The 22,567-nt window shown below is 39.5% G+C and overlaps 1 protein-coding gene and 58 non-coding genes across 59 annotated transcripts in view; all 59 read left to right on the top strand.

Annotated features, from left to right (window-relative positions):
* Window positions 1–22,567, top strand: part of LOC129971349 (tyrosine aminotransferase-like) — a 135,231-nt gene that overhangs the window by 46,872 nt on the left and 65,792 nt on the right. The gene's annotated exons all lie outside the window — the stretch shown is intronic.
* Window positions 16–107, top strand: Trnai-uau (transfer RNA isoleucine (anticodon UAU)). The gene is given in 2 exon segments: window positions 16–53; window positions 72–107. It is a non-coding gene; the product is annotated as a tRNA-Ile (tRNA).
* Window positions 279–370, top strand: Trnai-uau (transfer RNA isoleucine (anticodon UAU)). Its single transcript is given in 2 exon segments — window positions 279–316; window positions 335–370. It is a non-coding gene; the product is annotated as a tRNA-Ile (tRNA).
* Trnai-uau (transfer RNA isoleucine (anticodon UAU)) lies at window positions 520–611 on the top strand. Its single transcript is given in 2 exon segments — window positions 520–557; window positions 576–611. It is a non-coding gene; the product is annotated as a tRNA-Ile (tRNA).
* Window positions 1,290–1,381, top strand: Trnai-uau (transfer RNA isoleucine (anticodon UAU)). The gene is given in 2 exon segments: window positions 1,290–1,327; window positions 1,346–1,381. It is a non-coding gene; the product is annotated as a tRNA-Ile (tRNA).
* Trnai-aau (transfer RNA isoleucine (anticodon AAU)) lies at window positions 1,820–1,911 on the top strand. The gene is given in 2 exon segments: window positions 1,820–1,857; window positions 1,876–1,911. It is a non-coding gene; the product is annotated as a tRNA-Ile (tRNA).
* On the top strand, window positions 2,347–2,438 carry Trnai-uau (transfer RNA isoleucine (anticodon UAU)). The gene is given in 2 exon segments: window positions 2,347–2,384; window positions 2,403–2,438. It is a non-coding gene; the product is annotated as a tRNA-Ile (tRNA).
* On the top strand, window positions 2,879–2,970 carry Trnai-uau (transfer RNA isoleucine (anticodon UAU)). Its single transcript is given in 2 exon segments — window positions 2,879–2,916; window positions 2,935–2,970. It is a non-coding gene; the product is annotated as a tRNA-Ile (tRNA).
* Trnai-uau (transfer RNA isoleucine (anticodon UAU)) lies at window positions 3,411–3,502 on the top strand. The gene is given in 2 exon segments: window positions 3,411–3,448; window positions 3,467–3,502. It is a non-coding gene; the product is annotated as a tRNA-Ile (tRNA).
* On the top strand, window positions 3,919–4,010 carry Trnai-uau (transfer RNA isoleucine (anticodon UAU)). Its single transcript is given in 2 exon segments — window positions 3,919–3,956; window positions 3,975–4,010. It is a non-coding gene; the product is annotated as a tRNA-Ile (tRNA).
* Trnai-uau (transfer RNA isoleucine (anticodon UAU)) lies at window positions 4,160–4,251 on the top strand. The gene is given in 2 exon segments: window positions 4,160–4,197; window positions 4,216–4,251. It is a non-coding gene; the product is annotated as a tRNA-Ile (tRNA).
* On the top strand, window positions 4,400–4,491 carry Trnai-uau (transfer RNA isoleucine (anticodon UAU)). Its single transcript is given in 2 exon segments — window positions 4,400–4,437; window positions 4,456–4,491. It is a non-coding gene; the product is annotated as a tRNA-Ile (tRNA).
* Trnai-uau (transfer RNA isoleucine (anticodon UAU)) lies at window positions 4,665–4,756 on the top strand. The gene is given in 2 exon segments: window positions 4,665–4,702; window positions 4,721–4,756. It is a non-coding gene; the product is annotated as a tRNA-Ile (tRNA).
* On the top strand, window positions 4,939–5,030 carry Trnai-uau (transfer RNA isoleucine (anticodon UAU)). Its single transcript is given in 2 exon segments — window positions 4,939–4,976; window positions 4,995–5,030. It is a non-coding gene; the product is annotated as a tRNA-Ile (tRNA).
* Window positions 5,204–5,295, top strand: Trnai-uau (transfer RNA isoleucine (anticodon UAU)). The gene is given in 2 exon segments: window positions 5,204–5,241; window positions 5,260–5,295. It is a non-coding gene; the product is annotated as a tRNA-Ile (tRNA).
* On the top strand, window positions 5,471–5,562 carry Trnai-uau (transfer RNA isoleucine (anticodon UAU)). The gene is given in 2 exon segments: window positions 5,471–5,508; window positions 5,527–5,562. It is a non-coding gene; the product is annotated as a tRNA-Ile (tRNA).
* Window positions 5,736–5,827, top strand: Trnai-uau (transfer RNA isoleucine (anticodon UAU)). The gene is given in 2 exon segments: window positions 5,736–5,773; window positions 5,792–5,827. It is a non-coding gene; the product is annotated as a tRNA-Ile (tRNA).
* Window positions 6,003–6,094, top strand: Trnai-uau (transfer RNA isoleucine (anticodon UAU)). Its single transcript is given in 2 exon segments — window positions 6,003–6,040; window positions 6,059–6,094. It is a non-coding gene; the product is annotated as a tRNA-Ile (tRNA).
* Window positions 6,535–6,626, top strand: Trnai-uau (transfer RNA isoleucine (anticodon UAU)). The gene is given in 2 exon segments: window positions 6,535–6,572; window positions 6,591–6,626. It is a non-coding gene; the product is annotated as a tRNA-Ile (tRNA).
* Window positions 7,043–7,134, top strand: Trnai-uau (transfer RNA isoleucine (anticodon UAU)). Its single transcript is given in 2 exon segments — window positions 7,043–7,080; window positions 7,099–7,134. It is a non-coding gene; the product is annotated as a tRNA-Ile (tRNA).
* Trnai-uau (transfer RNA isoleucine (anticodon UAU)) lies at window positions 7,284–7,375 on the top strand. The gene is given in 2 exon segments: window positions 7,284–7,321; window positions 7,340–7,375. It is a non-coding gene; the product is annotated as a tRNA-Ile (tRNA).
* Window positions 7,524–7,615, top strand: Trnai-uau (transfer RNA isoleucine (anticodon UAU)). Its single transcript is given in 2 exon segments — window positions 7,524–7,561; window positions 7,580–7,615. It is a non-coding gene; the product is annotated as a tRNA-Ile (tRNA).
* On the top strand, window positions 7,789–7,880 carry Trnai-uau (transfer RNA isoleucine (anticodon UAU)). Its single transcript is given in 2 exon segments — window positions 7,789–7,826; window positions 7,845–7,880. It is a non-coding gene; the product is annotated as a tRNA-Ile (tRNA).
* Window positions 8,330–8,421, top strand: Trnai-uau (transfer RNA isoleucine (anticodon UAU)). Its single transcript is given in 2 exon segments — window positions 8,330–8,367; window positions 8,386–8,421. It is a non-coding gene; the product is annotated as a tRNA-Ile (tRNA).
* Trnai-uau (transfer RNA isoleucine (anticodon UAU)) lies at window positions 8,862–8,953 on the top strand. The gene is given in 2 exon segments: window positions 8,862–8,899; window positions 8,918–8,953. It is a non-coding gene; the product is annotated as a tRNA-Ile (tRNA).
* On the top strand, window positions 9,392–9,483 carry Trnai-uau (transfer RNA isoleucine (anticodon UAU)). Its single transcript is given in 2 exon segments — window positions 9,392–9,429; window positions 9,448–9,483. It is a non-coding gene; the product is annotated as a tRNA-Ile (tRNA).
* Trnai-uau (transfer RNA isoleucine (anticodon UAU)) lies at window positions 9,659–9,750 on the top strand. The gene is given in 2 exon segments: window positions 9,659–9,696; window positions 9,715–9,750. It is a non-coding gene; the product is annotated as a tRNA-Ile (tRNA).
* Trnai-uau (transfer RNA isoleucine (anticodon UAU)) lies at window positions 11,244–11,335 on the top strand. The gene is given in 2 exon segments: window positions 11,244–11,281; window positions 11,300–11,335. It is a non-coding gene; the product is annotated as a tRNA-Ile (tRNA).
* Window positions 11,509–11,600, top strand: Trnai-uau (transfer RNA isoleucine (anticodon UAU)). The gene is given in 2 exon segments: window positions 11,509–11,546; window positions 11,565–11,600. It is a non-coding gene; the product is annotated as a tRNA-Ile (tRNA).
* Trnat-ugu (transfer RNA threonine (anticodon UGU)) lies at window positions 11,774–11,865 on the top strand. The gene is given in 2 exon segments: window positions 11,774–11,811; window positions 11,830–11,865. It is a non-coding gene; the product is annotated as a tRNA-Thr (tRNA).
* On the top strand, window positions 12,041–12,132 carry Trnai-uau (transfer RNA isoleucine (anticodon UAU)). The gene is given in 2 exon segments: window positions 12,041–12,078; window positions 12,097–12,132. It is a non-coding gene; the product is annotated as a tRNA-Ile (tRNA).
* Window positions 12,308–12,399, top strand: Trnai-uau (transfer RNA isoleucine (anticodon UAU)). The gene is given in 2 exon segments: window positions 12,308–12,345; window positions 12,364–12,399. It is a non-coding gene; the product is annotated as a tRNA-Ile (tRNA).
* On the top strand, window positions 12,575–12,666 carry Trnai-uau (transfer RNA isoleucine (anticodon UAU)). Its single transcript is given in 2 exon segments — window positions 12,575–12,612; window positions 12,631–12,666. It is a non-coding gene; the product is annotated as a tRNA-Ile (tRNA).
* On the top strand, window positions 13,107–13,198 carry Trnai-uau (transfer RNA isoleucine (anticodon UAU)). The gene is given in 2 exon segments: window positions 13,107–13,144; window positions 13,163–13,198. It is a non-coding gene; the product is annotated as a tRNA-Ile (tRNA).
* On the top strand, window positions 13,615–13,706 carry Trnai-uau (transfer RNA isoleucine (anticodon UAU)). Its single transcript is given in 2 exon segments — window positions 13,615–13,652; window positions 13,671–13,706. It is a non-coding gene; the product is annotated as a tRNA-Ile (tRNA).
* Window positions 13,856–13,947, top strand: Trnai-uau (transfer RNA isoleucine (anticodon UAU)). The gene is given in 2 exon segments: window positions 13,856–13,893; window positions 13,912–13,947. It is a non-coding gene; the product is annotated as a tRNA-Ile (tRNA).
* Trnai-uau (transfer RNA isoleucine (anticodon UAU)) lies at window positions 14,096–14,187 on the top strand. The gene is given in 2 exon segments: window positions 14,096–14,133; window positions 14,152–14,187. It is a non-coding gene; the product is annotated as a tRNA-Ile (tRNA).
* Trnai-uau (transfer RNA isoleucine (anticodon UAU)) lies at window positions 14,360–14,451 on the top strand. Its single transcript is given in 2 exon segments — window positions 14,360–14,397; window positions 14,416–14,451. It is a non-coding gene; the product is annotated as a tRNA-Ile (tRNA).
* Window positions 14,634–14,725, top strand: Trnai-uau (transfer RNA isoleucine (anticodon UAU)). Its single transcript is given in 2 exon segments — window positions 14,634–14,671; window positions 14,690–14,725. It is a non-coding gene; the product is annotated as a tRNA-Ile (tRNA).
* Trnai-uau (transfer RNA isoleucine (anticodon UAU)) lies at window positions 14,901–14,992 on the top strand. Its single transcript is given in 2 exon segments — window positions 14,901–14,938; window positions 14,957–14,992. It is a non-coding gene; the product is annotated as a tRNA-Ile (tRNA).
* On the top strand, window positions 15,166–15,257 carry Trnai-uau (transfer RNA isoleucine (anticodon UAU)). Its single transcript is given in 2 exon segments — window positions 15,166–15,203; window positions 15,222–15,257. It is a non-coding gene; the product is annotated as a tRNA-Ile (tRNA).
* Trnai-uau (transfer RNA isoleucine (anticodon UAU)) lies at window positions 15,433–15,524 on the top strand. The gene is given in 2 exon segments: window positions 15,433–15,470; window positions 15,489–15,524. It is a non-coding gene; the product is annotated as a tRNA-Ile (tRNA).
* Trnai-uau (transfer RNA isoleucine (anticodon UAU)) lies at window positions 15,963–16,054 on the top strand. The gene is given in 2 exon segments: window positions 15,963–16,000; window positions 16,019–16,054. It is a non-coding gene; the product is annotated as a tRNA-Ile (tRNA).
* Window positions 16,230–16,321, top strand: Trnai-uau (transfer RNA isoleucine (anticodon UAU)). The gene is given in 2 exon segments: window positions 16,230–16,267; window positions 16,286–16,321. It is a non-coding gene; the product is annotated as a tRNA-Ile (tRNA).
* On the top strand, window positions 16,762–16,853 carry Trnai-uau (transfer RNA isoleucine (anticodon UAU)). Its single transcript is given in 2 exon segments — window positions 16,762–16,799; window positions 16,818–16,853. It is a non-coding gene; the product is annotated as a tRNA-Ile (tRNA).
* Trnai-uau (transfer RNA isoleucine (anticodon UAU)) lies at window positions 17,270–17,361 on the top strand. The gene is given in 2 exon segments: window positions 17,270–17,307; window positions 17,326–17,361. It is a non-coding gene; the product is annotated as a tRNA-Ile (tRNA).
* On the top strand, window positions 17,511–17,602 carry Trnai-uau (transfer RNA isoleucine (anticodon UAU)). Its single transcript is given in 2 exon segments — window positions 17,511–17,548; window positions 17,567–17,602. It is a non-coding gene; the product is annotated as a tRNA-Ile (tRNA).
* Window positions 17,751–17,842, top strand: Trnai-uau (transfer RNA isoleucine (anticodon UAU)). The gene is given in 2 exon segments: window positions 17,751–17,788; window positions 17,807–17,842. It is a non-coding gene; the product is annotated as a tRNA-Ile (tRNA).
* Window positions 18,015–18,106, top strand: Trnai-uau (transfer RNA isoleucine (anticodon UAU)). The gene is given in 2 exon segments: window positions 18,015–18,052; window positions 18,071–18,106. It is a non-coding gene; the product is annotated as a tRNA-Ile (tRNA).
* Trnai-uau (transfer RNA isoleucine (anticodon UAU)) lies at window positions 18,280–18,371 on the top strand. The gene is given in 2 exon segments: window positions 18,280–18,317; window positions 18,336–18,371. It is a non-coding gene; the product is annotated as a tRNA-Ile (tRNA).
* Trnai-uau (transfer RNA isoleucine (anticodon UAU)) lies at window positions 18,547–18,638 on the top strand. The gene is given in 2 exon segments: window positions 18,547–18,584; window positions 18,603–18,638. It is a non-coding gene; the product is annotated as a tRNA-Ile (tRNA).
* On the top strand, window positions 19,079–19,170 carry Trnai-uau (transfer RNA isoleucine (anticodon UAU)). Its single transcript is given in 2 exon segments — window positions 19,079–19,116; window positions 19,135–19,170. It is a non-coding gene; the product is annotated as a tRNA-Ile (tRNA).
* Window positions 19,609–19,700, top strand: Trnai-uau (transfer RNA isoleucine (anticodon UAU)). Its single transcript is given in 2 exon segments — window positions 19,609–19,646; window positions 19,665–19,700. It is a non-coding gene; the product is annotated as a tRNA-Ile (tRNA).
* Window positions 20,141–20,232, top strand: Trnai-uau (transfer RNA isoleucine (anticodon UAU)). Its single transcript is given in 2 exon segments — window positions 20,141–20,178; window positions 20,197–20,232. It is a non-coding gene; the product is annotated as a tRNA-Ile (tRNA).
* On the top strand, window positions 20,671–20,762 carry Trnai-uau (transfer RNA isoleucine (anticodon UAU)). Its single transcript is given in 2 exon segments — window positions 20,671–20,708; window positions 20,727–20,762. It is a non-coding gene; the product is annotated as a tRNA-Ile (tRNA).
* Trnai-uau (transfer RNA isoleucine (anticodon UAU)) lies at window positions 20,938–21,029 on the top strand. The gene is given in 2 exon segments: window positions 20,938–20,975; window positions 20,994–21,029. It is a non-coding gene; the product is annotated as a tRNA-Ile (tRNA).
* Trnai-uau (transfer RNA isoleucine (anticodon UAU)) lies at window positions 21,470–21,561 on the top strand. Its single transcript is given in 2 exon segments — window positions 21,470–21,507; window positions 21,526–21,561. It is a non-coding gene; the product is annotated as a tRNA-Ile (tRNA).
* Trnai-uau (transfer RNA isoleucine (anticodon UAU)) lies at window positions 21,737–21,828 on the top strand. The gene is given in 2 exon segments: window positions 21,737–21,774; window positions 21,793–21,828. It is a non-coding gene; the product is annotated as a tRNA-Ile (tRNA).
* Window positions 22,269–22,360, top strand: Trnai-uau (transfer RNA isoleucine (anticodon UAU)). The gene is given in 2 exon segments: window positions 22,269–22,306; window positions 22,325–22,360. It is a non-coding gene; the product is annotated as a tRNA-Ile (tRNA).

Genomic DNA, 22,567 nt, shown 5'->3' with positions numbered 1-22,567 from the left:
AATGTGCCTCATATGTCCCCAGTGGCGCAATTGGTTAGCGCGCGGTGTTTATAAGGCAGTATCTGCGAGGTATGCCGAGGCTGTGAGTTCGATCCTCACCTAGGGAAAAGTGATTTTTATTCGCAAACTAACTTAGAATTGATTTCCTTACAAAATTCTTAACAAACATGTCTTTCAAAAAGAATTAGGTGAGGTGGAATAAAAATTCATGTTACTTTTTTTCATAAAATCCTGTGTAAAATCTTTACTGCATTTGTTCTGCAAATGTGCCTCATGTCTCCCCAGTGGCGCAATTGGTTAGCTCGCGGTACTTATAAGGCAGTATCTGCGAGTTATGCCGAGGCTGTGAGTTCGATCCTCACCTGGGGAAAAGTAATTTTTATTCGCAAGCTAGAGCTTAGAATTGATTTCCATAAAAAATTCTTAACAAACATGTCTTTCAAAAAGAATCAGGTGAGGTGGAATAAAAATCCTGTGTAAAATCTTTACTGCATTTGTTCTGCGAATGTGAATCATGTGTCCCCAGTGGCGCAATTGGTTAGCGCGCGGTACTTATAAGGCAATATCTGCGAGGTATGCCGAGGCTGTGAGTTCGATCCTCACCTGGGGAAAAGTAATTTTTATTCGCAAGCTAGAGCTTAGAATTGATTTCCTTACAAAATTCTTAACAAACATGTCTTTCAAAAACAATTAGGTGAGGTGGAATAAAAATCCTGGGTAAAATCTTTACTCCATTTGTTCTGCAAATGTGCCTCATGTGTCCCAGTGGCGCAATTGGTTAGCGCGCGGTACTTATAAGGCAGTATCTGCGAGGTATGCCGAGGCTGTGCGTTCGATCCTCACCTGGGGAAAAGTGATTTTTATTCGCAAGCTAGAGCTTAGAATTGATTTCCTTACAAAATTCTTAACAAACATGTCTTTCAAAAAGAATTAGGTGAGGTGGAATAAAAATGCATGTTTTTTCTTTTCATAAAATGCTGGGTAAAATCTTTACTGCATTTGTTCTGCGAATGTGCCTCATGTGTCCGCAGTGGCGCAATTGGTTAGCACGCGGTATTTATAAGGCTGTATCTGCGAGGTATGCCGAGTTTGTGAGTTCGATCCTCACTAGGGGAAAAGTAATTTTTATTCGCAAGCTAGAGCTTAGAATTGATTTCCTTACAAAATTCTTAACAAACATGTCTTTCAAAAAGAATTGCGTGAGGTAGAATAAGAATGCATGTTACTTTTTTTCATAAAATGCTGGGTAAAATCTTTACTGCATTTTTTCTGCGAATGTGCCTCATATGTCCCCAGTGGCGCAATTGGTTAGCGCGCGGTGTTTATAAGGCAGTATCTGCGAGGTATGCCGAGGCTGTGAGTTCGATCCTCACCTAGGGAAAAGTGATTTTTATTCGCAAACTAACTTAGAATTGATTTCCTTACAAAATTCTTAACAAACATGTCTTTCAAAAAGAATTAGGTGAGGTGGAATAAAAATTCATGTTACTTTTTTTCATAAAATCCTGTGTAAAATCTTTACTGCATTTGTTCTGCGAATGTGCCTCATGTGTCCGCAGTGGCGCAATTGTTTAGCACGCGGTATTTATAAGGCTGTATCTGCGAGGTATGCCGAGGCAGTGTGTTCGATCCTCACCTGGGGAAAAGTAATTTTTATTCGCAAGCTGGAGCTTAGAATTGATTTCCATCAAAAATACTTAACAAACATGTCTTTTAAAAAGAATTGCGTGAGGTAGAATAAGAATGCATGTTACTTTTTTTCATAAAATGCTGTGTAAAATATCTTTACTCCATTTGTTCTGCGAATGTGCCTCATGTGTCCCGAGTGGCGCAATTGGTTAGCGCGCGGTACTAATAAGGCAGTATCTGCGAGGTATGCCGAGGCTGTGAGTTCGATCCTCACCTGGGGAAAAGGAATTTTAATTCGCAAGCTTCAGATTAGTATTGATTTCATCACAAAATTCTTAACAAACATGTCTTTCAAAAAGAATTGCGTGAGGTAGAATAAGAATGCATGTTACTTTTATTCATAAAATGCTGGGTAAAATCTTTACTGCATTTGTTCTGCGAATGAGCCTCAAGTGTCCGCAGTGGCGCAATTGGTTAGCACGTGGTATTTATAAGGCTGTATCTGCAGGTATGCCGAGACTGTGAGTTCGATCCTCACCTGGGGAAACGTAATTTTTATTCGCAAGCTAGAGCTTAGAATTGATTTCCATCAAAAATTCTTAACAAGTCTTTCAAAAAGAATTGCGTGAGGTAGAATAAGAATGCATGTTACTCTTTTTCATAAAATGCTGTGTAAAATATCTTTACTCCATTTGTTCGGCGAAAGTGCGTCATGTGTCCCCAGTGGCGCAATTGGTTAGCGCGCGGTACTTATAAGGCAGTATCTGCGAGGTATGCCGAGGCAGTGAGTTCGATCCTCACCTGGGGAAAAGTAATTTTTATTCGCAAGCTAGAGCTTAGAATTGATTTCCATCAAAAATTCTTAACAAACATGTCTTTCAAAAAGAATTGCGTGAGGTAGAATAAGAATGCATGTTACTTTTTTTCATAAAATGCTGTGTAAAATATCTTTACTCCATTTGTTCGGCGAAAGTGCCTCATGTGTCCCCAGTGGCGCTATTGGTTAGCGCGCGGTACTTATAAGGCAGTATCTGCGAGGTATGCCGAGGCTGTTATTTCGATCCTCACCTGGGGAAAAGTAATTTTTATTCGCAAGCTAGAGCTTAGAATTGATTTCCATCAAAAATTCTTAACAAACATGTCTTTCAAAAAGAATTAGGTGAGGTGGAATAAAAATACATGTTACTTTTTTTCATAAAATCCTGTGTAAAATCTTTACTGCATTTGTTCTGCGAATGTGTCTTATGTGTCCCCAGTGGCGCAATTGGTTAGCGCGCGGTACTTATAAGGCAGTATCTGCGAGGTATGCCGAGGCTGTGAGTTCGATCCTCACCTGGGGAAAAGTAATTTTAATTCGCAAGCTTCAGATTAGTATTGATTTCTTCACAAAATTCTTAACAAACATGTCTTTCAAAAAGAATTGCGTGAGGTAGAATGAGAATGCATCTTACTCTTTTTCATAAAATGATGGGTAAAATCTTTACTGCATTTGTTCTGCGAATGTGCCTCATGTGTCCCCAGTGGCGCAATTGGTTAGCGCGCGGTACTTATAAGGCAGTATCTGCGAGGTACGCCGAGTTTATGAGTTCGATCCTCACCAGGGGAAAAGTAATTTTTATTCGCAAGCTAGAGCTTAGAATTGATTTCCATCAAAAATTCTTAACAAACATGTCTTTCAAAAAGAATTGCGTGAGGTAGAATAAGAATGCATGTTACTCTTTTTCATAAAATGCTGTGTAAAATATCTTTACTCCATTTGTTCGGCGAAAGTGCTTCATGTGTCCCCAGTGGCGCAATTGGTTAGCGCGCGGTACTTATAAGGCAGTATCTGCGAGGTATGCCGAGGCTGTGAGTTCGATCCTCACCTGGGGAAAAGTAATTTTTATTCGCAAGCTAGAACTTAGAATTGATTTCCATCAAAAATTCTTAACAAACATGTCTTTCAAAAAGAATTGCGTGAGGTAGAATAAGAATGCATGTTACTTTTTTTCATAAAATGCTGTGTAAAATATCTTTACTCCATTTGTTCTGCGAATGTGCCTCATGTGTCCCCAGTGGCGCAATTGGGTAGCGCGCGGTACTTATAAGGCAGTATCTGCGAGGTATGCCGAGGCCATGAGTTTGATCCTGACCTGGGGAAACGTAATTTTTATTCGCAAGCTAGAGCTTAGAATTGATTTCCATAAAAAATTCTTAACAAACATGTCTTTCAAAAAGAATTGCGTGAGGTAGAATAAGAATCCTGTGTAAAATCTTTACTCCATTTGTTCTGCGAATGTGCCTCATGTCTCCCCAGTGGCGCAATTGGTTAGCTCGCGGTACTTATAAGGCAGTATCTGCGAGTTATGCCGAGGCTGTGAGTTCGATCCTCACCTGGGGAAAAGTAATTTTTATTCGCAAGCAAGAGCTTAGAATTGATTTCCATAAAAAATTCTTAACAAACATGTCTTTCAAAAAGAATCAGGTGAGGTGGAATAAAAATCCTGTGTAAAATCTTTACTGCATTTGTTCTGCGAATGTGAATCATGTGTCCCAAGTGGCGCAATTGGTTAGCGCTCGGTACTTATAAGGTAGTATCTGCGAGGTATGCCGAGGCTGTGAGTTCGATCCTCACCTGGGGAAAAGCAATTTTTATTCGCAAGCTAGAGCTTAGAATTTGTTTCCTTACAAAATTCTTAACAAACATGTCTTTCAAAAACAATTAGGTGAGGTGGAATAAAAATCCTGGGTAAAATCTTTACTCCATTTGTTCTGCGAATGTGCCTCATGTGTCCCAGTGGCGCAATGGGTTAGCGCGTGGTACTTATAAGGCAGTATCTGCGAGGTATGCCGAGGCTGTGAGTTCGATCCTCACCTGGGGAAAAGTAATTTTTATTCGCAAGCTAGAGCTTAGAATTGATTTCTTTACAAAATTCTTAACAAACATGTCTTTCAAAAAGAATTGCGTGAGGTAGAATGAGAATGCATCTTACTCTTTTTCATAAAATGATGGGTAAAATCTTTACTGCATTTGTTCTGCGAATGTGCCTCATGTGTCCCCAGTGGCGCAATTGGTTAGCGCGCGGTACTTATAAGGCAGTATCTGCGAGGTATGCCGAGGCTGTGAGTTCGATCCTCACCTGGGGAAAAGTAATTTTTATTCGCAAGCTAGAGCTTAGAATTGATTTCCATCAAAAATTCTTAACAAACATGTCTTTCAAAAAGAATTAGGTGAGGTAGAATAAAAATGCATGTTACTTTTTTTCATAAAATCCTGTGTAAAATCTTTACTGCATTTGTTCTGCGAATGTGCCTCATGTGCCTCATGTGTCCCCAGTGGCGCAATTGGTTAGCGCGCGGTACTTATAAGGCTGTATGTGCGATGTATGCCGAGGCTGTGAGTTCGATCCTAACCTGGGGAAAAGTAATTTTTATTCGTAAGCTAGAGCTTAGAATTGATTTCCATCAAAAGTTCTTAACAAACATGTCTTTCAAAAAGAATTGCGTGAGGTAGAATAAAAATGCATGTTACTTTTTTTCATAAAATGATGGGTAAAATCTTTACTGCATTTGTTCTGCGAATGTGCCTCATGTGTCCCCAGTGGCGCAATTGGTTAGCGCGCGGTACTTATAAGGCAGTATCTGCGAGGTATGCCGAGGCTGTGAGTTCGATCCTCACCTGGGGAAAAGAAATTTTAATTCGCAAGCTTCAGATTAGTATTGATTTCTTCACAAAATTCTTAACAATCATGTCTTTCAAAAAGAATTGCGTGAGGTAGAATAAGAATGCATGTTACTTTTTTTCATAAAATGCTGTGTAAAATATCTTTACTCCATTTGTTCGGCGAAAGTGCCTCATGTGTCCCGAGTGGCGCAATTGGTTAGCGCGCGGTACTTATAAGGCAGTATCTGCGAGGTATGCCGAAGCTGTGAGTTCGATCCTCACCTGGGGAAAAGTAATTTTTATTCGCAAGCTAGAGCGTAGAATTGATTTCCATCAAAAATTCTTAACAAACATGTCTTTCAAAAAGAATTAGGTGAGGTAGAATAAAAATGCATGTTACTTTTTTTCATAAAATGATGGGTAAAATCTTTACTGCATTTGTTCTGCGAATGTGCCTCATGTGTCCCCAGTGGCGCAATTGGTTAGCGCGCGGTACTTATAAGGCAGTATCTGCGAGGTATGCCGAGGCTGTGAGTTCGATCCTCACCTGGGGAAAAGAAATTTTAATTCGCAAGCTTCAGATTAGTATTGATTTCTTCACAAAATTCTTAACAATCATGTCTTTCAAAAAGAATTGCGTGAGGTAGAATAAGAATGCATGTTACTTTTTTTCATAAAATGCTGTGTAAAATAACTTTACTCCATTTGTTTTGCGAAAGTGCCTCATGTGTCCGCAGTGGCGCAATTGGTTAGCGCGCGGTACTTATAAGGCAGTATCTGCGAGGTATGCCGAGGCTGTGAGTTCGATCCTCACCTGGGGAAAAGTAATTTTTATTCGAAAGCTAGAGCTTAGAATTGATTTCTTTACAAAATTCTTAACAAACATGTCTTTCAAAAAGAATTGCGTGAGGTAGAATGAGAATGCATCTTACTCTTTTTCATAAAATGATGGGTAAAATCTTTACTGCATTTGTTCTGCGAATGTGCCTCATGTGTCCCCAGTGGCGCAATTGGTTAGCGCGCGGTACTTATAAGGCAGTATCTGCGAGGTACGCCGAGTTTATGAGTTCGATCCTCACCAGGGGAAAAGTAATTTTTATTCGCAAGCTAGAGCTTAGAATTGATTTCCATCAAAAATTCTTAACAAACATGTCTTTCAAAAAGAATTGCGTGAGGTAGAATAAGAATGCATGTTACTCTTTTTCATAAAATGCTGTGTAAAATATCTTTACTCCATTTGTTCGGTGAAAGTGCTTCATGTGTCCCCAGTGGCGCAATTGGTTAGCGCGCGGTACTTATAAGGCAGTATCTGCGAGGTATGCCGAGGCTGTGAGTTCGATCCTCACCTGGGGAAAAGTAATTTTTATTCGCAAGCTAGAACTTAGAATTGATTTCCATCAAAAATTCTTAACAAACATGTCTTTCAAAAAGAATTGCGTGAGGTAGAATAAGAATGCATGTTACTTTTTTTCATAAAATGCTGTGTAAAATATCTTTACTCCATTTGTTCTGCGAATGTGCCTCATGTGTCCCCAGTGGCGCAATTGGGTAGCGCGCGGTACTTATAAGGCAGTATCTGCGAGGTATGCCGAGGCCATGAGTTTGATCCTGACCTGGGGAAACGTAATTTTTATTCGCAAGCTAGAGCTTAGAATTGATTTCCATAAAAAATTCTTAACAAACATGTCTTTCAAAAAGAATTGCGTGAGGTAGAATAAGAATCCTGTGTAAAATCTTTACTCCATTTGTTCTGCGAATGTGCCTCATGTCTCCCCAGTGGCGCAATTGGTTAGCTCGCGGTACTTATAAGGCAGTATCTGCGAGTTATGCCGAGGCTGTGAGTTCGATCCTCACCTGGGGAAAAGTAATTTTTATTCGCAAGCAAGAGCTTAGAATTGATTTCCATAAAAAATTCTTAACAAACATGTCTTTCAAAAAGAATCAGGTGAGGTGGAATAAAAATCCTGTGTAAAATCTTTACTGCATTTGTTCTGCGAATGTGAATCATGTGTCCCAAGTGGCGCAATTGGTTAGCGCTCGGTACTTATAAGGTAGTATCTGCGAGGTATGCCGAGGCTGTGAGTTCGATCCTCACCTGGGGAAAAGTAATTTTTATTCGCAAGCTAGAGCTTAGAATTGATTTCCTTACAAAATTCTTAACAAACATGTCTTTCAAAAACAATTAGGTGAGGTGGAATAAAAATCCTGGGTAAAATCTTTACTCCATTTGTTCTGCGAATGTGCCTCATGTGTCCCAGTGGCGCAATGGGTTAGCGCGTGGTACTTATAAGGCAGTATCTGCGAGGTATGCCGAGGCTGTGAGTTCGATCCTCACCTGGGGAAAAGTAATTTTTATTCGCAAGCTAGAGCTTAGAATTGATTTCTTTACAAAATTCTTAACAAACATGTCTTTCAAAAAGAATTGCGTGAGGTAGAATGAGAATGCATCTTACTCTTTTTCATAAAATGATGGGTAAAATCTTTACTGCATTTGTTCTGCGAATGTGCCTCATGTGTCCCCAGTGGCGCAATTGGTTAGCGCGCGGTACTTATAAGGCAGTATCTGCGAGGTATGCCGAGGCTGTGAGTTCGATCCTCACCTGGGGAAAAGCAATTTTTATTCGCAAGCTAGAGCTTAGAATTGATTTCCATCAAAAATTCTTAACAAACATGTCTTTCAAAAAGAATTAGGTGAGGTAGAATAAAAATGCATGTTACTTTTTTTCATAAAATCCTGTGTAAAATCTTTACTGCATTTGTTCTGCGAATGTGCCTCATGTGCCTCATGTGTCCCCAGTGGAGCAATTGGTTAGCGCGCGGTACTTATAAGGCTGTATGTGCGAGGTATGCCGAGGCTGTGAGTTCGATCCTAACCTGGGGAAAAGTAATTTTTATTCGTAAGCTAGAGCTTAGAATTGATTTCCATCAAAAGTTCTTAACAAACATGTCTTTCAAAAAGAATTGCGTGAGGTAGAATAAGAATGCATGTTACTTTTTTTCATAAAATGCTGTGTAAAATATCTTTACTCCATTTGTTCGGCGAAAGTGCCTCATGTGTCCCGAGTGGCGCAATTGGTTAGCGCGCGGTACTTATAAGGCAGTATCTGCGAGGTATGCCGAAGCTGTGAGTTCGATCCTCACCTGGGGAAAAGTAATTTTTATTCGCAAGCTAGAGCTTAGAATTGATTTCCATCAAAAATTCTTAACAAACATGTCTTTCAAAAAGAATTAGGTGAGGTAGAATAAAAATGCATGTTACTTTTTTTCATAAAATGCTGGGTAAAATCTTTACTGCATTTGTTCTGCGAATGTGCCTCATGTGTCCCCAGTGGCGCAATTGGTTAGCGCGCGGTGTTTATAAGACAGTATCTGCGAGGTATGCCGAAGCTGTGAGTTCGATCCTCACCAGGGGAAAAGTAATTTTTATTCGCAAGCTAGAGCTAAGAATTGATTTCCTCACAAAATTCTAAACAAACATGTCTTTCAAAAAGAATTGCGTGAGGTAGAAAAAGAATGCATGTTACTTTTTTTCATAAAATGCTGTGTAAAATATCTTTACTCCATTTGATCTGCGAATGTGCCTCATGTGTCCCCAGTGGCGCATTTGAGTAGCGCGCGGTACTTATAAGGCAGTATCTGCGAGGTATGCCGAGGCTGTGAGTTCGATCCTCACCTGGGGAAAAGTGATTTTTATTCGCAAACTAGCTTAGAATAATTTTCCTTACAAAATTCTTAACAAACATGTCTTTCAAAAAGAATTAGGTGAGGTGGAATAAAAATGCATGTTACTTTTTTTCATAAAATCCTGTGTAAAATCTTTACTGCATTTGTTCTGCGAATGTGCCTCATGTGTCCGCAGTGGCGCAATTGTTTAGCACGCGGTATTTATAAGGCTGTATCTGCGAGGTATGCCGAGTTTGTGAGTTCGATCCTCACTAGGGGAAAAGTAATTTTTATTCGCAAGCTAGAGCTTAGAATTGATTTCCTTACAAAATTCTTAACAAACATGTCTTTCAAAAAGAATTGCGTGAGGTAGAATAAGAATGCATGTTACTTTTTTTCATAAAATGCTGTCTAAAATATCTTTACTCCATTTGTTCTGCGAATGTGCCTCATGTGTCTCCAGTGGCGCAATTGGGTAGCGCGCGGTACTTATAAGACAGTATCTGCGAGGTATGCCGAGGCTGTGAGTTCGATCCTAACCTGGGGAAAAGTAATTTTTATTCGTATGCTAGAGCTCAGAATTGATTTCCATCAAAAATTCTTAACAAACATGTCTTTCAAAAAGAATTGCGTGAGGTAGAATAAGAATGCATGTTACTTTTTTTCATAAAATGCTGTGTAAAATATCTTTACTCCATTTGTTCGGCGAAAGTGCCTCATGTGTCCCCAGTGGCGCAATTGGTTAGCGCGCGGTACTTATAAGGCAGTATCTGCGAGGTATGCCGAGGCTGTGAGTTCGATCCTCACCTGGGGAAAAGTAATGTTTATTCGCAAGCTAGAGCTTAGAATTGATTTCCATCAAAAATTCTTAACAAACATGTCTTTCAAAAAGAATTAGGTGAGGTAGAATAAAAATGCATGTTACTTTTTTTCATAAAATCCTGTGTAAAATCTTTACTGCATTTGTTCCGCGATAGTGCCTCATGTGTCCGCAGTGGCGCAATTGGTTAGCACGCGGTATTTATAAGGCTGTATCTGCGAGGTATGCCGAGTTTGTGAGTTCGATCCTCACCAGGGGAAAAGTAATTTTTATTCGCAAGCTAGAGCTTAGAATTGATTTCCTTACAAAATTCTTAACAAACATGTCTTTCAAAAAGAATTGCGTGAGGTAGAATAAGAATGCATGTTACTTTTTTTCATAAAATGCTGGGTAAAATCTTTACTGCATTTTTTCTGCGAATGTGCCTCATGTGTCCCCAGTGGCGCAATTGGTTAGCGCGCAGTGTTTATAAGGCAGTATCTGCGAGGTATGCCGAGGCTGTGAGTTCGAACCTCACCTAGGGAAAAGTGATTTTTATTCGCAAACTAACTTAGAATTGATTTCCTTACAAAATTCTTAACAAACATGTCTTTCAAAAAGAATTAGGTGAGGTGGAATAAAAATTCATGTTACTTTTTTTCATAAAATCCTGTGTAAAATCTTTACTGCATTTGTTCTGCGAATGTGCCTCATGTGTCCGCAGTGGCGCAATTGTTTAGCACGCGGTATTTATAAGGCTGTATCTGCGAGGTATGCCGAGGCTGTGAGTGCGATCCTCACCTGGGGAAAAGGAATTTTAATTCGCAAGCTTCAGATTAGTATTGATTTCATCACAAAATTCTTAACAAACATGTCTTTCAAAAAGAATTGCGTGAGGTAGAATAAGAATGCATGTTACTTTTATTCATAAAATGCTGGGTAAAATCTTTACTGCATTTGTTCTGCGAATGAGCCTCATGTGTCCGCAGTGGCGCAATTGGTTAGCACGTGGTATTTATAAGGCTGTATCTGCAGGTATGCCGAGACTGTGAGTTCGATCCTCACCTGGGGAAACGTAATTTTTATTCGCAAGCTAGAGCTTAGAATTGATTTCCATCAAAAATTCTTAACAAGTCTTTCAAAAAGAATTGCGTGAGGTAGAATAAGAATGCATGTTACTCTTTTTCATAAAATGCTGTGTAAAATATCTTTACTCCATTTGTTCGGCGAAAGTGCCTCATGTGTCCCCAGTGGCGCTATTGGTTAGCGCGCGGTACTTATAAGGCAGTATCTGCGAGGTATGCCGAGGCTGTTATTTCGTTCCTCACCTGGGGAAAAGTAATTTTTATTCGCAAGCTAGAGCTTAGAATTGATTTCCATCAAAAATTCTTAACAAACATGTCTTTCAAAAAGAATTAGGTGAGGTGGAATAAAAATACATGTTACTTTTTTTCATAAAATCCTGTGTAAAATCTTTACTGCATTTGTTCTGCGAATGTGTCTCATGTGTCCCCAGTGGCGCAATTGGTTAGCGCGCGGTACTTATAAGGCAGTATCTGCGAGGTATGCCGAGGCTGTGAGTTCGATCCTCACCTGGGGAAAAGTAATTTTAATTCGCAAGCTTCAGATTAGTATTGATTTCTTCACAAAATTCTTAACAAACATGTCTTTCAAAAAGAATTGCGTGAGGTAGAATGAGAATGCATCTTACTCTTTTTCATAAAATGATGGGTAAAATCTTTACTGCATTTGTTCTGCGAATGTGCCTCATGTGTCCCCAGTGGCGCAATTGGTTAGCGCGCGGTACTTATAAGGCAGTATTTGCGAGGTATGCCGAGGCTGTGAGTTCGATCCTCAACTGGGGAAAAGTAATTTTTATTCGCAAGCTAGAGCTTAGAATTGATTTCCCTCAAAAATTCTTAACGAACATGTCTTTCAAAAAGAATTAGGTGAAGTAGAATAAAAACGCATGTTACTTTTTTTCATAAAATCCTGTGTAAAATCTTTACTGCATTTGTTCTGCGAATGTGCCTCATGTGTCCCCAGTGGCGCAATTGGTTAGCACGTGGTATTTGTAAGGCTGTATCTGCGAGGTATGCCGAGACTGTGAGTTCGATCCTCACCTGGGGAAACGTAATTTTTATTCGCAAGCTAGAGCTTAGAATTGATTTCCATCAAAAATTCTTAACAAACATGTCTTTCAAAAAGAATTGCGTGAGGTAGAATAAGAATGCATGTTACTTTTTTTCATAAAATCCTGTGTAAAATATCTTTACTCCATTTGTTCTGCGAATGTGCCTCATGTGTCCCCAGTGGCGCAATTGGTTAGAGCGCGGTACTTATAAGGCAGTATCTGCGAGGTATGCCGAGGCTGTGAGTTCGATCCTCACCTGGGGAAAAGAAATTTTAATTCGCAAGCTTCAGATTAGTATTGATTTCTTCACAAAATTCTTAACAATCATGTCTTTCAAAAAGAATTGCGTGAGGTAGAATAAGAATGCATGTTACTTTTTTTCATAAAATGCTGTGTAAAATAACTTTACTCCATTGGTTTTGCGAAAGTGCCTCATGTGTCCGCAGTGGCGCAATTGGTTAGCGCGCGGTACTTATAAGGCAGTATCTGCGAGGTATGCCGAGGCTGTGAGTTCGATCCTCACCTGGGGAAAAGTAATTTTTATTCGAAAGCTAGAGCTTAGAATTGATTTCCATCAAAAATTCTTAACAAACATGTCTTTCAAAAAGAATTGCGTGAGGTAGAATAAGAATGCATGTTACTTTTTTTCATGAAATGCTGTGTAAAATATCTTTACTCCATTTGTTCCGCGAAAGTGCCTCATGTGTCCCCAGTGGCGCAATTGGTTAGCGCGTGGTACTTATAAGGCAGTATCTGCGAGGTATGCCGAGGCTGTGAGTTCGATCCTCACCTGGGGAAAAGTAATTTTTATTCGCAAGCTAGAGCTTAGAATTGATTTCTTTACAAAATTCTTAACAAACATGTCTTTCAAAAAGAATTGCGTGAGGTAGAATGAGAATGCATCTTACTCTTTTTCATAAAATGATGGGTAAAATCTTTACTGCATTTGTTCTGCGAATGTGCCTCATGTGTCCCCAGTGGCGCAATTGGTTAGCGCGCGGTACTTATAAGGCAGTATCTGCGAGGTACGCCGAGTTTATGAGTTCGATCCTCACCAGGGGAAAAGTAATTTTTATTCGCAAGCTAGAGCTTAGAATTGATTTCCATCAAAAATTCTTAACAAACATGTCTTTCAAAAAGAATTGCGTGAGGTAGAATAAGAATGCATGTTACTCTTTTTCATAAAATGCTGTGTAAAATATCTTTACTCCATTTGTTCGGCGAAAGTGCTTCATGTGTCCCCAGTGGCGCAATTGGTTAGCGCGCGGTACTTATAAGGCAGTATCTGCGAGGTATGCCGAGGCTGTGAGTTCGATCCTCACCTGGGGAAAAGTAATTTTTATTCGCAAGCTAGAACTTAGAATTGATTTCCATCAAAAATTCTTAACAAACATGTCTTTCAAAAAGAATTGCGTGAGGTAGAATAAGAATGCATGTTACTTTTTTTCATAAAATGCTGTGTAAAATATCTTTACTCCATTTGTTCTGCGAATGTGCCTCATGTGTCCCCAGTGGCGCAATTGGGTAGCGCGCGGTACTTATAAGGCAGTATCTGCGAGGTATGCCGAGGCCATGAGTTTGATCCTGACCTGGGGAAACGTAATTTTTATTCGCAAGCTAGAGCTTAGAATTGATTTCCATAAAAAATTCTTAACAAACATGTCTTTCAAAAAGAATTGCGTGAGGTAGAATAAGAATCCTGTGTAAAATCTTTACTCCATTTGTTCTGCGAATGTGCCTCATGTCTCCCCAGTGGCGCAATTGGTTAGCTCGCGGTACTTATAAGGCAGTATCTGCGAGTTATGCCGAGGCTGTGAGTTCGATCCTCACCTGGGGAAAAGTAATTTTTATTCGCAAGCAAGAGCTTAGAATTGATTTCCATAAAAAATTCTTAACAAACATGTCTTTCAAAAAGAATCAGGTGAGGTGGAATAAAAATCCTGTGTAAAATCTTTACTGCATTTGTTCTGCGAATGTGAATCATGTGTCCCAAGTGGCGCAATTGGTTAGCGCTCGGTACTTATAAGGTAGTATCTGCGAGGTATGCCGAGGCTGTGAGTTCGATCCTCACCTGGGGAAAAGTAATTTTTATTCGCAAGCTAGAGCTTAGAATTGATTTCCTTACAAAATTCTTAACAAACATGTCTTTCAAAAACAATTAGGTGAGGTGGAATAAAAATCCTGGGTAAAATCTTTACTCCATTTGTTCTGCGAATGTGCCTCATGTGTCCCAGTGGCGCAATGGGTTAGCGCGTGGTACTTATAAGGCAGTATCTGCGAGGTATGCCGAGGCTGTGAGTTCGATCCTCACCTGGGGAAAAGTAATTTTTATTCGCAAGCTAGAGCTTAGAATTGATTTCTTTACAAAATTCTTAACAAACATGTCTTTCAAAAAGAATTGCGTGAGGTAGAATGAGAATGCATCTTACTCTTTTTCATAAATGATGGGTAAAATCTTTACTGCATTTGTTCTGCGAATGTGCCTCATGTGTCCCCAGTGGCGCAATTGGTTAGCGCGCGGTACTTATAAGGCAGTATCTGCGAGGTATGCCGAGGCTGTGAGTTCGATCCTCACCTGGGGAAAAGTAATTTTTATTCGCAAGCTAGAGCTTAGAATTGATTTCCATCAAAAATTCTTAACAAACATGTCTTTCAAAAAGAATTAGGTGAGGTAGAATAAAAATGCATGTTACTTTTTTTCATAAAATCCTGTGTAAAATCTTTACTGCATTTGTTCTGCGAATGTGCCTCATGTGCCTCATGTGTCCCCAGTGGCGCAATTGGTTAGCGCGCGGTACTTATAAGGCAGTATGTGCGAGGTATGCCGAGGCTGTGAGTTCGATCCTAACCTGGGGAAAAGTAATTTTTATTCGTAAGCTAGAGCTTAGAATTGATTTCCATCAAAAGTTCTTAACAAACATGTCTTTCAAAAAGAATTGCGTGAGGTAGAATAAGAATGCATGTTACTTTTTTTCATAAAATGCTGTGTAAAATATCTTTACTCCATTTGTTCGGCGAAAGTGCCTCATGTGTCCCGAGTGGCGCAATTGGTTAGCGCGCGGTACTTATAAGGCAGTATCTGCGAGGTATGCCGAAGCTGTGAGTTCGATCCTCACCTGGGGAAAAGTAATTTTTATTCGCAAGCTAGAGCTTAGAATTGATTTCCATCAAAAATTCTTAACAAACATGTCTTTCAAAAAGAATTAGGTGAGGTAGAATAAAAATGCATGTTACTTTTTTTCATAAAATGCTGGGTAAAATCTTTACTGCATTTGTTCTGCGAATGTGCCTCATGTGTCCCCAGTGGCGCAATTGGTTAGCGCGCGGTGTTTATAAGACAGTATCTGCGAGGTATGCCGAGGCTGTGAGTTCGATCCTCACCAGGGGAAAAGTAATTTTTATTCGCAAGCTAGAGCTAAGAATTGATTTCCTCACAAAATTCTAAACAAACATGTCTTTCAAAAAGAATTGCGTGAGGTAGAAAAAGAATGCATGTTACTTTTTTTCATAAAATGCTGTGTAAAATATCTTTACTCCATTTGTTCTGCGAATGTGCCTCATGTGTCCCCAGTGGCGCATTTGGGTAGCGCGCGGTACTTATAAGGCAGTATCTGCGAGGTATGCCGAGGCTGTGAGTTCGATCCTCACCTGGGGAAAAGTCCTTTTTATTCGCAAACTAGCTTAGAATTAATTTCCTTACAAAATTCTTAACAAACATGTCTTTCAAAAAGAATTAGGTGAGGTGGAATAAAAATGCATGTTACTTTTTTTCATAAAATCCTGTGTAAAATCTTTACTGCATTTGTTCTGCGAATGTGCCTCATGTGTCCGCAGTGGCGCAATTGTTTAGCACGCGGTATTTATAAGGCAGTATCTGCGAGGTATGCCGAGGCTGTGAGTTCGATCCTCACCTGGGGAAAAGAAATTTTAATTCGCAAGCTTCAGATTAGTATTGATTTCTTCACAAAATTCTTAACAATCATGTCTTTCAAAAAGAATTGCGTGAGGTAGAATAAGAATGCATGTTACTTTTTTTCATAAAATGCTGTGTAAAATAACTTTACTCCATTGGTTTTGCGAAAGTGCCTCATGTGTCCGCAGTGGCGCAATTGGTTAGCGCGCGGTACTTATAAGGCAGTATCTGCGAGGTATGCCGAGGCTGTGAGTTCGATCCTCACCTGGGGAAAAGTAATTTTTATTCGAAAGCTAGAGCTTAGAATTGATTTCCATCAAAAATTCTTAACAAACATGTCTTTCAAAAAGAATTGCGTGAGGTAGAATAAGAATGCATGTTACTTTTTTTCATGAAATGCTGTGTAAAATATCTTTACTCCATTTGTTCCGCGAAAGTGCCTCATGTGTCCCCAGTGGCGCAATTGGTTAGCGCGTGGTACTTATAAGGCAGTATCTGCGAGGTATGCCGAGGCTGTGAGTTCGATCCTCACCTGGGGAAAAGTAATTTTTATTCGCAAGCTAGAGCTTAGAATTGATTTCTTTACAAAATTCTTAACAAACATGTCTTTCAAAAAGAATTGCGTGAGGTAGAATGAGAATGCATCTTACTCTTTTTCATAAAATGATGGGTAAAATCTTTACTGCATTTGTTCTGCGAATGTGCCTCATGTGTCCCCAGTGGCGCAATTGGTTAGCGCGCGGTACTTATAAGGCAGTATCTGCGAGGTACGCCGAGTTTATGAGTTCGATCCTCACCAGGGGAAAAGTAATTTTTATTCGCAAGCTAGAGCTTAGAATTGATTTCCATCAAAAATTCTTAACAAACATGTCTTTCAAAAAGAATTGCGTGAGGTAGAATAAGAATGCATGTTACTCTTTTTCATAAAATGCTGTGTAAAATATCTTTACTCCATTTGTTCGGCGAAAGTGCTTCATGTGTCCCCAGTGGCGCAATTGGTTAGCGCGCGGTACTTATAAGGCAGTATCTGCGAGGTATGCCGAGGCTGTGAGTTCGATCCTCACCTGGGGAAAAGTAATTTTTATTCGCAAGCTAGAACTTAGAATTGATTTCCATCAAAAATTCTTAACAAACATGTCTTTCAAAAAGAATTGCGTGAGGTAGAATAAGAATGCATGTTACTTTTTTTCATAAAATGCTGTGTAAAATATCTTTACTCCATTTGTTCTGCGAATGTGCCTCATGTGTCCCCAGTGGCGCAATTGGGTAGCGCGCGGTACTTATAAGGCAGTATCTGCGAGGTATGCCGAGGCCATGAGTTTGATCCTGACCTGGGGAAACGTAATTTTTATTCGCAAGCTAGAGCTTAGAATTGATTTCCATAAAAAATTCTTAACAAACATGTCTTTCAAAAAGAATTGCGTGAGGTAGAATAAGAATCCTGTGTAAAATCTTTACTCCATTTGTTCTGCGAATGTGCCTCATGTCTCCCCAGTGGCGCAATTGGTTAGCTCGCGGTACTTATAAGGCAGTATCTGCGAGTTATGCCGAGGCTGTGAGTTCGATCCTCACCTGGGGAAAAGTAATTTTTATTCGCAAGCAAGAGCTTAGAATTGATTTCCATAAAAAATTCTTAACAAACATGTCTTTCAAAAAGAATCAGGTGAGGTGGAATAAAAATCCTGTGTAAAATCTTTACTGCATTTGTTCTGCGAATGTGAATCATGTGTCCCAAGTGGCGCAATTGGTTAGCGCTCGGTACTTATAAGGTAGTATCTGCGAGGTATGCCGAGGCTGTGAGTTCGATCCTCACCTGGGGAAAAGTAATTTTTATTCGCAAGCTAGAGCTTAGAATTGATTTCCTTACAAAATTCTTAACAAACATGTCTTTCAAAAACAATTAGGTGAGGTGGAATAAAAATCCTGGGTAAAATCTTTACTCCATTTGTTCTGCGAATGTGCCTCATGTGTCCCAGTGGCGCAATGGGTTAGCGCGTGGTACTTATAAGGCAGTATCTGCGAGGTATGCCGAGGCTGTGAGTTCGATCCTCACCTGGGGAAAAGTAATTTTTATTCGCAAGCTAGAGCTTAGAATTGATTTCTTTACAAAATTCTTAACAAACATGTCTTTCAAAAAGAATTGCGTGAGGTAGAATGAGAATGCATCTTACTCTTTTTCATAAATGATGGGTAAAATCTTTACTGCATTTGTTCTGCGAATGTGCCTCATGTGTCCCCAGTGGCGCAATTGGTTAGCGCGCGGTACTTATAAGGCAGTATCTGCGAGGTATGCCGAGGCTGTGAGTTCGATCCTCACCTGGGGAAAAGTAATTTTTATTCGCAAGCTAGAGCTTAGAATTGATTTCCATCAAAAATTCTTAACAAACATGTCTTTCAAAAAGAATTAGGTGAGGTAGAATAAAAATGCATGTTACTTTTTTTCATAAAATCCTGTGTAAAATCTTTACTGCATTTGTTCTGCGAATGTGCCTCATGTGTCCCCAGTGGCGCAATTGGTTAGCGCGCGGTACTTATAAGGCAGTATGTGCGAGGTATGCCGAGGCTGTGAGTTCGATCCTAACCTGGGGAAAAGTAATTTTTATTCGTAAGCTAGAGCTTAGAATTGATTTCCATCAAAAGTTCTTAACAAACATGTCTTTCAAAAAGAATTGCGTGAGGTAGAATAAGAATGCATGTTACTTTTTTTCATAAAATGCTGTGTAAAATATCTTTACTCCATTTGTTCGGCGAAAGTGCCTCATGTGTCCCGAGTGGCGCAATTGGTTAGCGCGCGGTACTTATAAGGCAGTATCTGCGAGGTATGCCGAAGCTGTGAGTTCGATCCTCACCTGGGGAAAAGTAATTTTTATTCGCAAGCTAGAGCTTAGAATTGATTTCCATCAAAAATTCTTAACAAACATGTCTTTCAAAAAGAATTAGGTGAGGTAGAATAAAAATGCATGTTACTTTTTTTCATAAAATGCTGGGTAAAATCTTTACTGCATTTGTTCTGCGAATGTGCCTCATGTGTCCCCAGTGGCGCAATTGGTTAGCGCGCGGTGTTTATAAGACAGTATCTGCGAGGTATGCCGAGGCTGTGAGTTCGATCCTCACCGGGTGAAAAGTAATTTTTATTCGCAAGCTAGAGCTAAGAATTGATTTCCTCACAAAATTCTAAACAAACATGTCTTTCAAAAAGAATTGCGTGAGGTAGAAAAAGAATGCATGTTACTTTTTTTCATAAAATGCTGTGTAAAATATCTTTACTCCATTTGTTCTGCGAATGTGCCTCATGTGTCCCCAGTGGCGCATTTGGGTAGCGCGCGGTACTTATAAGGCAGTATCTGCGAGGTATGCCGAGGCTGTGAGTTCGATCCTCACCTGGGGAAAAGTCATTTTTATTCGCAAACTAGCTTAGAATTAATTTCCTTACAAAATTCTTAACAAACATGTCTTTCAAAAAGAATTAGGTGAGGTGGAATAAAAATGCATGTTACTTTTTTTCATAAAATCCTGTGTAAAATCTTTACTGCATTTGTTCTGCGAATGTGCCTCATGTGTCCGCAGTGGCGCAATTGTTTAGCACGCGGTATTTATAAGGCTGTATCTGCGAGGTATGCCGAGTTTGTGAGTTCGATCCTCACTAGGAGAAAAGTAATTTTTATTCGCAAGCTAGAGCTTAGAATTGATTTCCTTACAAAATTCTTAACAAACATGTCTTTCAAAAAGAATTGCGTGAGGTAGAATAAGAATGCATGTTACTTTTTTTCATAAAATGCTGTGTAAAATATCTTTACTCCATTTGTTCGGCGAAAGTGCCTCATGTGTCCCGAGTGGCGCAATTGGTTAGCGCGCGGTACTTATAAGGCAGTATCTGCGAGGTATGCCGAAGCTGTGAGTTCGATCCTCACCTGGGGAAAAGTAATTTTTATTCGCAAGCTAGAGCTTAGAATTGATTTCCATCAAAAATTCTTAACAAACATGTCTTTCAAAAAGAATTAGGTGAGGTAGAATAAAAATGCATGTTACTTTTTTTCATAAAATGCTGGGTAAAATCTTTACTGCATTTGTTCTGCGAATGTGCCTCATGTGTCCCCAGTGGCGCAATTGGTTAGCGCGCGGTGTTTATAAGACAGTATCTGCGAGGTATGCCGAGGCTGTGAGTTCGATCCTCACCGGGTGAAAAGTAATTTTTATTCGCAAGCTAGAGCTAAGAATTGATTTCCTCACAAAATTCTAAACAAACATGTCTTTCAAAAAGAATTGCGTGAGGTAGAAAAAGAATGCATGTTACTTTTTTTCATAAAATGCTGTGTAAAATATCTTTACTCCATTTGTTCTGCGAATGTGCCTCATGTGTCCCCAGTGGCGCATTTGGGTAGCGCGCGGTACTTATAAGGCAGTATCTGCGAGGTATGCCGAGGCTGTGAGTTCGATCCTCACCTGGGGAAAAGTCATTTTTATTCGCAAACTAGCTTAGAATTAATTTCCTTACAAAATTCTTAACAAACATGTCTTTCAAAAAGAATTAGGTGAGGTGGAATAAAAATGCATGTTACTTTTTTTCATAAAATCCTGTGTAAAATCTTTACTGCATTTGTTCTGCGAATGTGCCTCATGTGTCCGCAGTGGCGCAATTGTTTAGCACGCGGTATTTATAAGGCTGTATCTGCGAGGTATGCCGAGTTTGTGAGTTCGATCCTCACTAGGAGAAAAGTAATTTTTATTCGCAAGCTAGAGCTTAGAATTGATTTCCTTACAAAATTCTTAACAAACATGTCTTTCAAAAAGAATTGCGTGAGGTAGAATAAGAATGCATGTTACTTTTTTTCATAAAATGCTGTCTAAAATATCTTTACTCCATTTGTTCTGCGAATGTGCCTCATGTGTCTCCAGTGGCGCAATTGGGTAGCGCGCGGTACTTATAAGACAGTATCTGCGAGGTATGCCGAGGCTGTGAGTTCGATCCTAACCTGGGGAAAAGTAATTTTTATTCGTATGCTAGAGCTCAGAATTGATTTCCATCAAAAATTCTTAACAAACATGTCTTTCAAAAAGAATTGCGTGAGGTAGAATAAGAATGCATGTTACTTTTTTTCATAAAATGCTGTGTAAAATATCTTTACTCCATTTGTTCGGCGAAAGTGCCTCATTTGTCCCCAGTGGCGCAATTGGTTAGCGCGCGGTACTTATAAGGCAGTATTTGCGAGGTATGCCGAGGCTGTGAGTTCGATCCTCACGTGGGGAAAAGTAATTTTTATTCGCAAGCTAGAGCTTAGAATTGATTTCCATCAAAAATTCTTAACAAACATGTCTTTCAAAAAGAATTAGGTGAGGTAGAATAAAAATGCATGTTACTTTTTTTCATAAAATCCTGTGTAAAATCTTTACTGCATTTGTTCTGCGAATGTGCCTCATGTGTCCGCAGTGGCGCAATTGGTTAGCACGCGGTATTTATAAGGCTGTATCTGCGAGGTATGCCGAGTTTGTGAGTTCGATCCTCACCAGGGGAAAAGTAATTTTTATTTGCAAGCTAGAGCTTAGAATTGATTTCCTTACAAAATTCTTAACAAACATGTCTTTCAAAAAGAATTGCGTGAGGTTGAATAAGAATGCATGTTACTTTTTTTCATAAAATGCTGTGTAAAATATCTTTACTCCATTTGTTCTGCGAATGTGCCTCATGTGTCCCCAGTGGCGCAATTGGTTAGCGCGCGGTACTTATAAGGCAGTATCTGCGAGGTATGCCGAGGCTGTGAGTTCGATCCTCACCTGGGGAAAAGTAATTTTTATTCGTAAGCTAGAGCTCAGAATTGATTTCCATCAAAAATTCTTAACAAACATGTCTTTCAAAAAGAATTGCGTGAGGTAAAATAAAAATGCATGTTACTTTTTTTCATAAAATGCTGTGTAAAATATCTTTACTCCATTTGTTCTGCGAATGTGCCTCATGTGTCCCCAGTGGCGCAATTGGTTAGCGCGCGGTACTTATAAGGCAGTATTTGCGAGGTATGCCGAGGCTGTGAGTTCGATCCTCACCTGGGGAAAAGTAATTTTTATTCGCAAGCTAGAGCTTAGAATTGATTTCCATCAAAAATTCTTAACAAACATGTCTTTCAAAAAGAATTAGGTGAGGTAGAATAAAAATGCATGTTACTTTTTTTCATAAAATCCTGTGTAAAATCTTTACTGCATTTGTTCTGCGAATGTGCCTCATGTGTCCGCAGTGGCGCAATTGGTTAGCACGCGGTATTTATAAGGCTATATCTGCGAGGTACGCCGAGTTTGTTCGTTCGATCCTCACCAGGGGAAAAGTAATTTTTATTCGTAAGCTAGAGCTCAGAATTGATTTCCATCAAAAATTCTTAACAAACATGTCTTTCAAAAAGAATTGCGTGAGGTAGAATATGAATGCATGTTACTTTTTTTCATAAAATGCTGTGTAAAATATCTTTACTCCATTTGTTCTGCGAATGTGCCTCATGTGTCCCCAGTGGCGCAATTGGTTAGCGCGCGGTACTTATAAGGCAGTATCTGCGAGGTATGCCGAGGCTGTGAGTTCGATCCTCACCTGGGGAAAAGTAATTTTTATTCGCAAGCTAGAGCTTAGAATTGATTTCCATCAAAAATTCTCACCTGGGGAAAAGTAATTTTTATTCGCAAGCTAGAGCTTAGAATTGATTTCCATAAAAAACTCTTAACAAACATGTCTTTCAAAAAGAATCAGGTGAGGTGGAATAAAAATCCTGTGTAAAATCTTTACTGCATTTTATCTGCGAATGTGAA

This window comes from Argiope bruennichi, chromosome 6 (genome assembly GCF_947563725.1).
Source record: "Argiope bruennichi chromosome 6, qqArgBrue1.1, whole genome shotgun sequence".
NCBI classification, from domain to species: Eukaryota; Metazoa; Arthropoda; class Arachnida; order Araneae; family Araneidae; genus Argiope; species Argiope bruennichi.
The sequence above is the reverse complement of the archived record's forward strand: the minus strand, read 5'-3'. Positions and strand labels throughout refer to the sequence as shown.